General features: G+C 40.4%; 1 pseudogene across 1 annotated transcript in view; it reads left to right on the top strand.

Moving 5' to 3' along the window:
* Positions 1 to 12,931, top strand: part of LOC148338179 (uncharacterized) — a 118,610-nt pseudogene that overhangs the window by 98,958 nt on the left and 6,721 nt on the right. Inside the window, exons 9-20 of the transcript XR_015842921.1 lie at positions 4,670 to 4,744; positions 5,399 to 5,515; positions 8,279 to 8,305; positions 8,449 to 8,475; positions 8,594 to 8,647; positions 8,743 to 8,802; positions 8,912 to 8,956; positions 9,716 to 9,793; positions 12,062 to 12,106; positions 12,280 to 12,324; positions 12,405 to 12,476; positions 12,713 to 12,766. The product of XR_015842921.1 is annotated as an uncharacterized LOC148338179 (transcript). The remainder of the gene's footprint in view (positions 1 to 4,669; positions 4,745 to 5,398; positions 5,516 to 8,278; positions 8,306 to 8,448; positions 8,476 to 8,593; positions 8,648 to 8,742; positions 8,803 to 8,911; positions 8,957 to 9,715; positions 9,794 to 12,061; positions 12,107 to 12,279; positions 12,325 to 12,404; positions 12,477 to 12,712; positions 12,767 to 12,931) is intronic.

Here is a 12,931-nt window from a genome sequence, read left to right as displayed (position 1 = left end):
ATTTTCCAGAAATTCAACAAAGTTACAGACATATAAACTAATCACAAGGCATTCCTCAAGAAGTGAAATGCTCACTCAGCTGATTTTGGCCTTGATTGGTCCAAATAGGCAAGAAAATAATTGGAGTCATTAAAAGAATTCTATCTTGATGGCCATAATAGGTGAGAGAGCTGCTGGACTGACTAGTTTTGGGTCTTGATCTTTCGCCGTCAGGTACGGCCCATCAGTCGATGTCCGCTTGTAACAAGGTGAACAAACAACTTTCTAAAATACTCTCCTGTAATCAAAAATCAAGTTTATCCGTTTATTAAAACATAGAACAGTCTTTATCAAGCATCATATTTAGATGATGTTTGCACAGGCATTGTTTTGAAGGCTGACCAATAATTTTCTATATTGAACAAATCAGTTTCTCCAAAGAGTGAAAATTCAAATCCAAACAAGACAGACTAACAGACCATCACAAAGTGGAAACTAAAGACCATCTTTGAGTGGGGTTACACCAGCCACAATGACATCAGGATGAAATTTCCAGTCCAAGTCCTCAGAAGTCACCTGGATAGTTGCACATGACAAATAAGTTAATATACATCAGTAAATCTAAATAAATGTGTGGTTTTGTGTAAAACACTTTGCCTTTGCTGAATTCTACACTTCTGACAGTCTTTGGCTAGCAACTTCCCAGTTCGCATGTTTGACGACAACATATTTTCCTTTTCGGGATGCAATCAGACAAACAATTTTTTTTTTCTCAGCCAAAGAAATACACAAAATGAAAACAATACTAAGCAAAGAAAGAAATGTGTTTACCTTATACGGCACGTCTACTTCTGGAACATCAACGCTCATCTGGTTCCTCAGATGAAGTTTAAAATGGCCTCATCATCTCACCATGATAGCTATCGTTGAGAAATTCTGATACTGTATAAATACAGACTCGCCGCAAAAGACATAACAATAGTTGTGGCAGAGCCAAAGTTGCCATCTAGTCTGAAACCAAAGTGTTTTTAAACATTCTGAGGTGACTACGCTTTGTACTATCTGGTCCATGTTGTCAGTCTTGCCTTTTCATGTGCTATCATTCCACTCACCATGACATTATGCAATTATCTTCATACAGTGCGGTTTTGGAAAAATAGGCCCCCTGTGCTTTGCCCAGTGGATTCTTGGAAGAAGTCACGTACCCGATTAATTCAGAATGTTGGCCTTTGTTCTGCCTAGAATATCAGGTCATGAAAATAAAAGTGGGGCTCACCCTCTGCGGTAATTATGCAATATTTAGGGTTCAAGCGCAGGGAGTCAAACTGCTTATTTTGGCTATGCAGTTCCTCTTTCAACCCGCTGGTATGGCACATAGTGGAGCAAATGTCACCCACGCATTTCCTCATTCCCGGACAATGAAAGAGTGTTAGATTTTGCTACATTCCAAATAATTCTGATGACTAATCTCATAATGTAAAGCATTCTATTCAGGGGTGCTGTGGCTAAACAGTACACATGTATTTATTAATTCCCTACCATATCAACAAAGTAGCCTTTTCCGCCTCTGGACTCTTTTGAGAGGCAACGAGAAAACATGCAAAACGGGAAATGACAATGAATCTCTGGCAACCTTTCACTTCCTATCAATCGATCATTTTGAGTACCTTTGTCAAGTGAGAGTGCAGTCTTGAGGACTGATGACAATCGCAGGATAACAGCAGCATTAAAAGATAATCAGATGTCCGAACGCGCCAGCAACCCGGGTCATGAGCAGTGCACGAATAAAACCGCCTCGCCTTCATATCATCCAGTGCATATGGAGGAGATTGTCACTGCGTGTTTAGGTTAGTTTCAGTTGAGTTGAAAAACGAGACGCCATATTCCGGTTTCATCCTCCACCAAAGCATTCCTTTCCCCCCCCACGGAGTAAATGGCACAGTGGTTTAATGTCTTACTATCAAGCTAAGGTCTGATGAAAATGAGGGATAGGAGAAGCCCAATGTGAAACAGACACTCTTATAAGGCGTTTACGGAAAATGTGTGTGAGGAGTATCATCAAGAGAGCAGATTTTATGGACGAGAAAATGGTGAAAGGTTTGAAAAACGTTGAAAGGTTTGAATAATGGAAAAATGTCAAACTGCCTTGCCCTCTCCGCAGTCTGTTAATAGAAACCTGATGAAGATGAGACTTCTTGTCATCATGCAGTTCATCCTTCAGTCTTTCTCAAAGCTTCATTCCAGCCTCCTTTACATTCAATTGACTTTTGAAAGGAACTCAAACAGGGAAGCTTCCCTAATGCTCTTCATTCGCACCACAAAATAAATCACCTGAAATCGGACCTTGACATTTGCAGTATTGCGTGCATTTACCGTTTATCGAGGCTGTGTGAACTCCTTGTCGATTTAGAATATATAGCACTCAAAAACAATACAATCCAACTTTATTAATACAGTGCGTTTCACAACAGCTGTTGCTGTTACAAAGCGCTTTCCATATGGTGTAACATAAATTAGAGGGAAACTAAAACACATTCTAATAGGTGCTGTTGTGCGTCGTGCACGTCAACAAAGGGTTCGGTTTTTGTAGACGTCGCTGATCCTGATTTTTGTATCAGTGCAGCGTTCACTGCCATGACCGGTCACCACTGAGCTGAGTGGTCTGGCGCAGTAGAGAGTGTGTGTTGGAGATGCACCAGGCAGTTTGGTGGCAGAAATTGTGGGGGATGAAGCAAATGATCATGGGTGGGTGGGGAGTCGCCATGTGCCCACTTCAAGTGGCAGATGTGCTTCCGCCATGACAACACTTCCGTGTGCGACCAGTGCACACTAGCGTCTTGTCATTTAAAAGGGATGAAGGACCCACTTTTACAGGCCATGATTGGAGTCGGCCACGCCCTAACGGCGCAGCCCCCCCTTTTAGCACATCCGTTCTGCAAAAATACACCATGCACTGTGCGTTATTTACAGCGATCATGAAATTCCTGCCCAAAATCTTCCAAGACTGAGTCCTGTTTTGATGAAAATAACATGGTGCCACCAGGTAACTGTTATTACCATGACTATAACCATGTCTCCACAAGGTACATTAGCGTGACACAAACGGATTAGGTTTGCATTTCCTCTCATGACAAATTGGTTCCATTTTTTTAGACAAACCAGCTAATGAGACCCGGGATGAGAAAATAGCAAATAATTTGCATGAAAACATATGAAAAGCAGGGAACAATTAGTTCTGGCTCCAACTCCACTATATTACTGGTAGGAAATAAGAATACAAGCTCATTCATGAAACTGTAACATATGCCACTCGGCACGAAACAATTTTTCATTGTACAAATAGAAATTTCTGTGCCAAGCCGCATCTTTTCAAATGCATTTATACAAACGAAGGCTTCCTCTCAAGTAGAGGCCTTCTGCAACAACACCTTTATCGACAGCAGAAACCTCTAGTCTCAAAGACAAGTCGATATAAATTGAGATCCTGATTTTGATATTTTCAGATGATAATTTTATACATATCAAACAAACAAATATATTTTGAGTTAAACTGTATGCCTACAACATGGGTAATGCTTGTTTTTTTCTGGTCATGTCCGACAATTATATTGCTACTTGTTGCCAGGCAGAATTCGTGGAGCTTGATCATAACGGCTCCAAATGCCTCAGAACTAACTAGGTTATAGTTCGATTTTATTTACCTTGTTTTTTTTTTTTTAATTTATTTATTTTTTTATTTCACTTTAATGACGTTATTGTCTGAAATTTCATACTGCTTATAAGAGATCTCAGATCGAATGATTCCAGAATCAGAATCAGAATCAGAAATCCCTTTATTGTCATTGTACTCAAGTGTGCAACGAGATTAGAATAATTCTCGGCACTGGTTGCCTGTGGGGCTGCCGTCGCAGCCGTAGCAAGACACCGGACCTGCAGCCCCGCTTCTGCTTCCTCTCTCTGCGTTGCCTGCGCCGCCTCCCGGTCCCGATGACAAGCCACGGTGAGCCGGGCGGCCTCGCCAGTTCGTCCGGAATTTTGCGATCATAGCAAAATTCCTCTGTGATGGTTATTTCGCATCGATATCCAATGTCCACGATGTCCTGGCGGGTATATCGATGCTGTGCCTCAGTTGGTGCCAATAAGAACAAGCAAACACTAATAAAAAGCAATAAGGAGCACTGGGAGGGAGAGCCGTTAGCCGCTGCGTCTATGCGCGCCGCCATCTTGAAAAGATCCAGCTGGTTAAATAATGACTATAGCGTCCGTTGTATTCCGTGCCATTTTTTTCTCCTTCTGGCCGCATTCAAGGTGCACACTGCTCACCTGTCACTTGTTCTTCTCAGGGTCCCCCTAACTACAGCACATTTGCAGGACTGCACAGCAATCAGATTCTCACTGTCAAGGTTTGTCCTGAGCAGTGAACTTTTGGTTTACCTCTCAGCAGCCGCTGCGCTCTGTCGGGCTGCTCATCTGTCTCGCAATGCGGGAAAAAGAGAAACATCCACCCTGAGAGATTTCTCTTCCTCTCGCCTCAGGGTCTGCTCTTGTTCCCACAGCTGTCCTGCTTCCAGGATCCTCTCTCAGCCTCTCTCTCTTTACTATTGCTGTTTCCCTACCTTTGACTTGATGACCTCTCCTTTTTTCTTTCTTTCCTGCTCTGCATTTTCTGCATCGAATGCTCCGTCTGTAGATGGTCTATCCGAGATACGATCATGGCTTTCTCTCTGGTGACCAGTCCAGCACCTTTCAGAGACGTTTTCTGAAGGTATACCACAACTAAGGCATGTGTTCTCTTTTAACACTTTCACTAAGAACTGCAATTCCATTTGATCAACTCTGCGCTTTTCCTTTTCTTTATTGTTCAAGTTTGATGAGATGTTTTTATCTTTGATACTATTTCTCACAAAACCTGCATGCTATTGAATTAGTATGATTTTCTACTAGATGTATCAGTTAATTGTGACATGTTATCATAATCACAGTAATCCGTATATTACCTTTCTGCTTTTTACATTCCATTCCATTATGACCTTTTGACTCATATATCACCCCTGCCTTAGAGTAAAGCATTTGGTATCAATCTTGACTCAAAATTGGTAGTGAGGGCTAAAGAGCACAGTGTGTTCCATTCTGCTGTTATCGATCATGCAAAAAAGAAAAAAATCAAGGCCATTCTTGCTAATGCTCCCAAGTGTCCAAAAGTATATATTATAGCGTAACACAGAACAATAACCAGTCCTGTCTGCCGACTCAAGCAGTGCAGGCCCAGTATTGACATAGAAAGCACACATTGTTTTCTATGCTGTGGATCCTTGCTTATTAGATGTTTTGCTTTCATGTGGAGGGACAAATGTCTCTCCCAAGTCTTTCCTTTTTGTCCATTCAATGTATCATTCTTCTGTTTGCTGAATCTCATCAGGGTGACCAAGGCCAGGCTGGACCTGCTGGCCCTCCTGGCCCTCCAGGTCCCTCAGGTCCCAGAGGCCCGCCTGGGAACACCGGCAAAGACGGACCTCGTGGCCCAGCAGGAGAGCCAGTAAGAGCCTTTTTTTTTTTAGGTCATGTGACAAGCTTACGCCAAATGCACAAACAGGCGCACTCTCATATAATTATATATGCTAAATATTATATGATAAATAGTCTGTTTAATGGGATAGGTGTTAGGCAAACGGGCAATTTTCATGCCCACATGCCCACAAAATGTTAGTTTTCCTAGTAGTAATTGACACACTTAAAAGACACATCAAAATGCTTATTTATCATAATCATTTTGAGTGCTTCCCCCTCACTTCCCATGCAATAGACTATTTCATGTTAGTGTGCATGTGCAAACTTGACTCTTATTCAAAACAAAGACTTCATTAGGTAAACCAGTTGTGCTCAGTTTTGCACACATTCGACAGTATGATTATTCTTGCAGCTGCTGAGAGTTCTTTCATACACAGTATTGTGGTCTAGCTACATGAAGCTAAATATAAGAAGCAGCACTTAATAAAAGGCATCGCAATTCTAAACTACCGCAACCATCTCACAATATTAATTGTCAAGTTCTTTTTCACTTGGCTTTTTTTATTGGCTGTCGTTCTTGAATTGTCAGTTGGTAGAATCGTAGCAACGGTATATTCTCTTTCAACGGAGTCTGCCAGTGAGCTTTGGCATGACTAAAATCAGATGCCTAACAGCTCTCCTGGCTTCATCTGTTTTATATATGACAGCAGCCACAAGTTTCGATAGCTTCTATCCCACTCTCTCCTTCCAGTTTGCTGTCTGAAAAACCCTGAAAACAGTATGGCACTGCTGTCTTGAGTTCGTTGGTAGTTCGCCTGCCCCACCAAACAATAGCTGTGCCTCTCGCCTGAGGTCGTTTATGTTTCCCAGGATAACTTTCCCATAGCTCAGTTCATAATGTACACAGTGGCAACATAAAGTTGCGGTTATGAGTTAGAAGTCTGAATAGTTTTGATTTAGTCTAAGGAATGACTACGATGTTTCCCTCACGTGGCACAGGAGCGCTTATGGACTGATTTGGTGTGTTGAGAATAAGACCGTGAGTGTAAACAGACAAGTAAAAGAGACGGTCCCTCGACATAGACAATTTCACATCAACTTTCCATGCTGATTAAAGGAATTGCAAAACTCCACGTAGTGAAACAAAGCTTTGTGTCACCGAGGGCTTCTCCAGGTAGTGTGCAGATGTCTGCTTTAATACATTTCTTCTAGCCAGTCTGAGCTGTTGTGCTCAGTCTCGTTGTGTATGTCATGTAAACGGAAGGAAAAGAATGACAGCTATTTTGAAGTGGCACCCTATGTCCATCAATCCATCCTTAATGGGATGAAGCCAGCGTTCCAGAAGAAAATCCACACAAGCATAAGGAAAATGTGCAAACCCCACGCAAGAAGGCCTAGCCAAGATTATTATTATTATTATTAGATTATAATTCATTTATTCTATTTTAAAAAAAAATCTATATTCTGCCCTACAAACTGCACAAACCATGAATGTCTTTCCATTGTTTTCTTCAATCTGAGATAGTGATACCAGCTACAAAGAGAATTTACTGCCTTCAAAAATATAATTGTTCGTTTTTGTCTTCATGGTGATAGTGTTCTGTTGTGAGGAAATGCACTGGTGCATGGTGAAAAGTATTCTTTTTAATTAGCTGCCTCCCATGTAGCTTGACCAATCAGATGATCAGAAAGATATATATGTATATATGTGTGCATATATGTATATATATGAATGAGTGTGTATCTATATATGCATGTGTGTGTGTGTGCGTGTGCGTGTGTGTGATTTAGGCAGGGGAAGTATAACTTCAAATTTACAAACAGGTGAAATACAGTTTAGGTTGTCTTTCATTCTCCTCACAAGGATCGCGGGGGTGCTGGAGCCAATCCCAGCTATCTTCAGGCAGTAAGCAGGGTACACCCTGAACTGGTTGCCAGATGAACCACCATCCTCACTCACACTCATACCCAGGGGCAATTTAGAGTGTCCAATCTACCTTGCCATGCAGGCAGGAGCCGGAATCGATCCCACGGCCTCTGCACTGTGAGGCCATTGTGCTTACCAGTCGTCCACCGATCCGCTCATTCGGGTATTTTAGGTTTTAAATGGCCACCAAAACACATGCTTATATATGTGTAGGGCAAAAGTGCACTTCAATATTTCGAGCTGGCAAGCGCATAAGATGCTCTGCCATGCGCAACTTCATAACAGATGTTGAGCGCTTCAAATGGCCAACTGGCCCTCACAAATTGTAGTGTTTACTTAAAACGAGCCTAATTGCTGCCAGAAATGGGATATGGTGTTGAGCATTTCAGTTTCTTCAATTTCACATTTTACACAGTTTGAGTTTAACAACTTTGCCGTTAACCTCAATACTAAATTCAAATTACTGTATATTTGTATGCAGATAGATAATAAATGGAGTGAATGAATGGAATACCAACAATCAAGTCCTTTTCTGGCTACAAAGAGCCTCCAATCATTGCCTGAACTGAACTGATGTGGTGATAAGATATTCCCCATTGGTTTGGATGATTACCGAGAGCAGTAGAGTCCAAAATGTGCCTCAATTGTCCAGCTGCTATTAAATCTGCTGAAGGCCATCACTTAACATTCATCAGTTCCCTTTCATGGGACACTGCTTGACACTGTTGCACCATTGGTCATGAACAGAAACTTGCACATGCAATTCGGTGACGTTTGCCTTGTTGAATACTGACATCTAGTGGCCATAGTTCGAGCAAAATCAGTACAGCTGACTCATTCTCATTTATTTCCTCTGTGCTTTAGGGTTTTCAAGGTCGTGATGGCATTGAGGTGAATATAGCTCACATTCTTGTTTTTGTTTGACACTTAAGCACAGTCACGTTTTCATTGCTTTAATGTGATCAGATTTTATCTACCTTACCTAATACGCAGCAAGAAAATCTAAATCTTTTTCTGCAAATATTTTGCTTTAGGGACCTCAAGGATTGCCTGGGAAATCGGTAAGGTTAATGCTGATTCACATATTTGGATACTATGTGTCCGAAATGCTTTCTCCGCATTGTGTAAGTTGTGTAAGAGAATTTTTTTTAAAAAGTTACAATTTATTTTCACTCTCAGGGAGAAGATGGGGAACCTGGATATCCTGGACCACAGGGTCCTCCAGGGTCAAAGGTATAGAGATATCGAGTTACTGTATGTTTTTTTTTCCATATCCTTTTTTCCTGGCATATGCTGGACCATTTCTGGGTTTACTGTGCATGAAATAGGGCGAGCCGGGAATGGGAGGAAAAGGAGAGAGGGGCATGGATGGACTGCCAGGTTTAAAGGTAAGACATCAAAGCAAAGTGTCAATTCCAATGTAAGCATTAGAATTTAATTTCACATTATGAATATATAGTTTGTGTTTGTCTGATTTTAATATTTTGTGTCACATAGGGTGAAAAGGGAGAAGTAGGAGAACAAGGCCCACAAGGTCCCTTGGTGAGTGAGTCACCCAATAACAGTTTATCAAACCCTTTTAACATGCGATCCAAATTGTTAAGTGGGTTTCTCTTAAGTTGCCACACTCACTGAAATGCATAATGTAGGCAATAACACAGTGGTCCTCAAAACGTTTTCACAAAGTACCATCTAAAAAAAGAAAAGAAATAACTCCAAGTACCACAATGATGACTAATATTAAAATACAGTTATGTAGTAGGTCTTAGTGTAGTAAAAACACGGCAGAGGTTTTATTCCTAAAAAATTATATTACATATTATTGTAAGCCATTGTAACTTTTTGCACGGTTTGAACATTAACACTGCCTTTAAATATAGGAACATACAAATTAAAAATCACAGTTTCTCAGGGCTCAACTTCAGAAAACACGTGAGTCGAATTTTTGGGTTGACTTCTCAATTTAATGTGTGAAAGAAAGATTGAAAGCAACTGCATTTTACTTAATAGTTGAGTACAACTGAAATGTTCCTAAGAAATTCACTGTAGTGTTTTTTTAAAGAAATCGTGAGGGTAAAGCGGTTCAGAAATTGATGGATGGATGTTTGCATACCACTAATGGGAGCCTTCGTGCCATTTTGCGAATCCATCCATCCAATAACTGAGCCACTTATCCACTCGAATCACTGCCATTTTGATATCATTATTAAAACACATACACACACACTCAGATTTAGTTACGAAGACAAAAGTGTGTGTGTGCCTGCTGTTAAATATATATATCTTTTATCTTTTTTTTAGGGTTATCCTGGTGAAAAGGGCAGTTCGGGCTCCTCAGATATCATTGACTTCAATGGGAAGCTTCTTGATGCATTCCAAGTGAGAAGACATTTTGGATTCTATTATCATATCACTTTTGCGCTACAATGGAACCAACAAAGTTAAACATCCCAAAAGCAATGCTATTTGGAGGTCAACCAAAATGTTGAGGATAAATATTATTCAAAAGTCTAGCAGACTAACAGAGAGTTTATCCATCTATCTATCCATCCATTCAAACCAACTTAATACAGTGATCATGTGGAGTCGTTTTTTTTGTGTGTGTTTTTCTGGTGCCACCACAGATGATGGCATAGAAGAACGTGCAATAATAAATGTTAAACAATAAAAAGGGAACTTGGGGGAAGTTTTTAAAATTGTTTTAGAATTCATTTGGCCAAGCAGGTTCGAAAGTAAATGCACTTAATACAATGCAAAACACATAATTCACTTTATTATTTCTTGTACAAAAAATCACATGGAAATCAAAAAGAGTCCCAGAATGGAATGTATTTAATTTTGCCGGTACCATTGTATTTCCATGTATGCCACTTTGGGGATGGTGGAGTCATTACATTTCAAAGACAACTCAAAGAAAAAAGCAAGATGGTCACGCTGCATGATTTCTTTGTTTCACAGGCCATCAACACAATCAGTATTTCGGTAAACTGCAACCGTTTTTGCATGATATTTGGTTGTGTCAACAATGACTAACACATACTTTGGAAAGGATGTATCACAAAGCATCTGCAAGAGTGCAGCTCTTTACCCCGAAACGCTTAACGCTGTGTTAAATAACACTCGAGACACCGCATTGAAAAAGAATTTAGTGAACTTCTCTGCTGCTGTAGCCATTTGGGGAGAACTGCGAAGCGGAGACAGACTACAGAAGCATGCTCAATCATGCAGAAACATCAACAGCCTTTGTCACGTTGTTTTGAGTGTGTTTTCGTGCCATCTCGTATCTCACAATATATCGAGCAGCATGTTCTTTCTGTGTGTTTGTGCTGTTCCTCGTTACTCAGCTGGTGCACAATTTAAGGGAATGCTTAGCAAAGAACATCACGCCCTTCTTGACTGCATCCACTGCTACATGCTAATAATAGATGGTTATCTGCGCCACGAAGTGTGTATTCAATTTAAAACTGAGTACCAACAGGTCTTGGTTCCCCTCGGCCCTGAGCTGCTGCGTGCAACTCTGTCGAAGCAGCATGAGACGGTTAGAAAATACTCTGAAAACACGTGAAGCTCAGATGCAATCAGAAGTCTTGCAAGAAGGAAGTAGCACTTGCAAATAACACACATTCTCAGTTAGATTTCTAGCCACGGAAGCGGGAATGCTCATCAGCCACCCGACGTCACTCGTTTGTGTGAAACGGCAAATTGATTTCACCGAAATGGTGAGTCTTCATGATTGAGGCCCCTTCTAAAAATGCTCTTAACATTCACTTTCCCTCTGTGTCATTTATATGAGTCACTTTCCTTTTGACTGATGATTGCAGATCAAATGCTTAGTTGTAAACAAACAATGGTTGCCATGGCTCTAATGGAGGACAAATACAATATTAGAAATTAGATGGCAGACTGAAGAGAGGCATGTACACCTCCAATCGGCAATGTTGTTTCCTTTTTTTTTATGAATTCAAGATGACCGAGGACTTCAGAGGGAAAACTATTATGTGTAGCGTTGTGGATCCTTGGGGGTGAAGATATTTAGGAGACTGATTTAAGGGAGCTGTCACTCCTCAAGCAGCATACATCCTCAAATTTCCCCATTGTGGGACTAATAAAGGACATCTTTATCTTTATCTTTATCTTTATAAGTATAGCATGCATGGGGATTCCTGTCATTCATTTGTGTTACATAACCACAATATTCACCTGCTCTTATTCTGCTTGGAAAGTAATCAAAGTAAGTGCAAAAACAGATCCAAAAGAGGAGCCAAATTTAATGTTGATTCAAACTGTTGCAGTTTGCGGTGATGTTGAACAGCACTGTATTATATTGTGAGGCGTGTCTAATATTTGTGTTGCGTTATTATATTCCATGATAAAGAAGTGGAAAAAACTAGTCGAATCAACTCCATGATGTGATGCAGCTTTACATCCTCAGCAAATTTCATACACGATTAGATGAGATCACCTTAACATCTCTTGATTGAGTGGTGATTAAGTGCAATGCATCCCGTATTGTATTTTTGGTGGTTGCCAGCTGCAATTATAGCCATTTTACTCCTAACTCGCTAGCAAGTGAACATGGCAGAAAATATTCAATACAGTAGATGCTAAAAAAAATAACCGAATATTTTTGGGTGCTTGTTTCACCAGGGCCCACCTGGACCACCTGGCCAACCAGGCCTTCAAGGAGAAAAGGTATTTTCAATATTATCAGTATTAAAAGTATCATTATTAATATTATCATTATTCAGCTATCTGAATATTGCACTGCTCAGATTTAACAAATGACTAATGACAGTTTGCCAGCATTCTCAAAGGCTGAGTTCACTTTTGGCTATGTTCATTTGTTTATTTATTATTTGTTTCAGGGCGAACTTGGTTTACCTGGTCCAGCTGGGGTGGATGGGGAGAAGGTACATGAAAGAAAGTTGTTTAATATGTTGATTTTGGCTGTTCACCATTAATAATTTGCATACTGTTTTCTTCCCACCAGGGATCTAAAGGTGATGTGGGTGAGATAGGACCACAAGGAGAAAAGGGAGAGATGGGCCTTTCTGGGCCTGCGGTAAGTTGTGAGTCCCTGACTGGTCAGTTAATTAGGTACAGTAGCACAATCTACTGATATCAAATAGAAGAACTATATCAGCAATTTTATCTTTGCAAACACAGAATCATGTTCACTTTTGAATGACACAGCCAGACAGTTATTAATGAATCGATGTGTTGTTGTTGACGTTTGCACTTTACTGTTCATAAGGAGAGGTGTTTTGGCTAAAGTTGATCTTGAGCTTTGTCACACAGGGCATGGATGGACAGAAGGGAGAAAAGGGTGACTGCAGACTGGATGACAACTTGGTCAGTTTTTTTTTTTTTTTTATTGTGATGTTTTGACTAAACTAACTTATCCTCATGATAAGCAACAAATAAAAGTAATTGTATATTCATTTGTGAGAAATAGGTTTAGGGGTCAAAAATCGCATGCAACTAAATGACGTTTTTTTAAGCAATAGTGTGCTTGAC

This window comes from Idiotropiscis lumnitzeri, chromosome 4, assembly GCF_059441095.1.
Source record: "Idiotropiscis lumnitzeri isolate Australia: NSW breed Sydney's pygmy pipehorse chromosome 4, RoL_Ilum_1.0, whole genome shotgun sequence".
In the NCBI taxonomy this organism is placed as follows: domain Eukaryota; kingdom Metazoa; phylum Chordata; class Actinopteri; order Syngnathiformes; family Syngnathidae; genus Idiotropiscis; species Idiotropiscis lumnitzeri.
The sequence above is the reverse complement of the archived record's forward strand: the minus strand, read 5'-3'. Positions and strand labels throughout refer to the sequence as shown.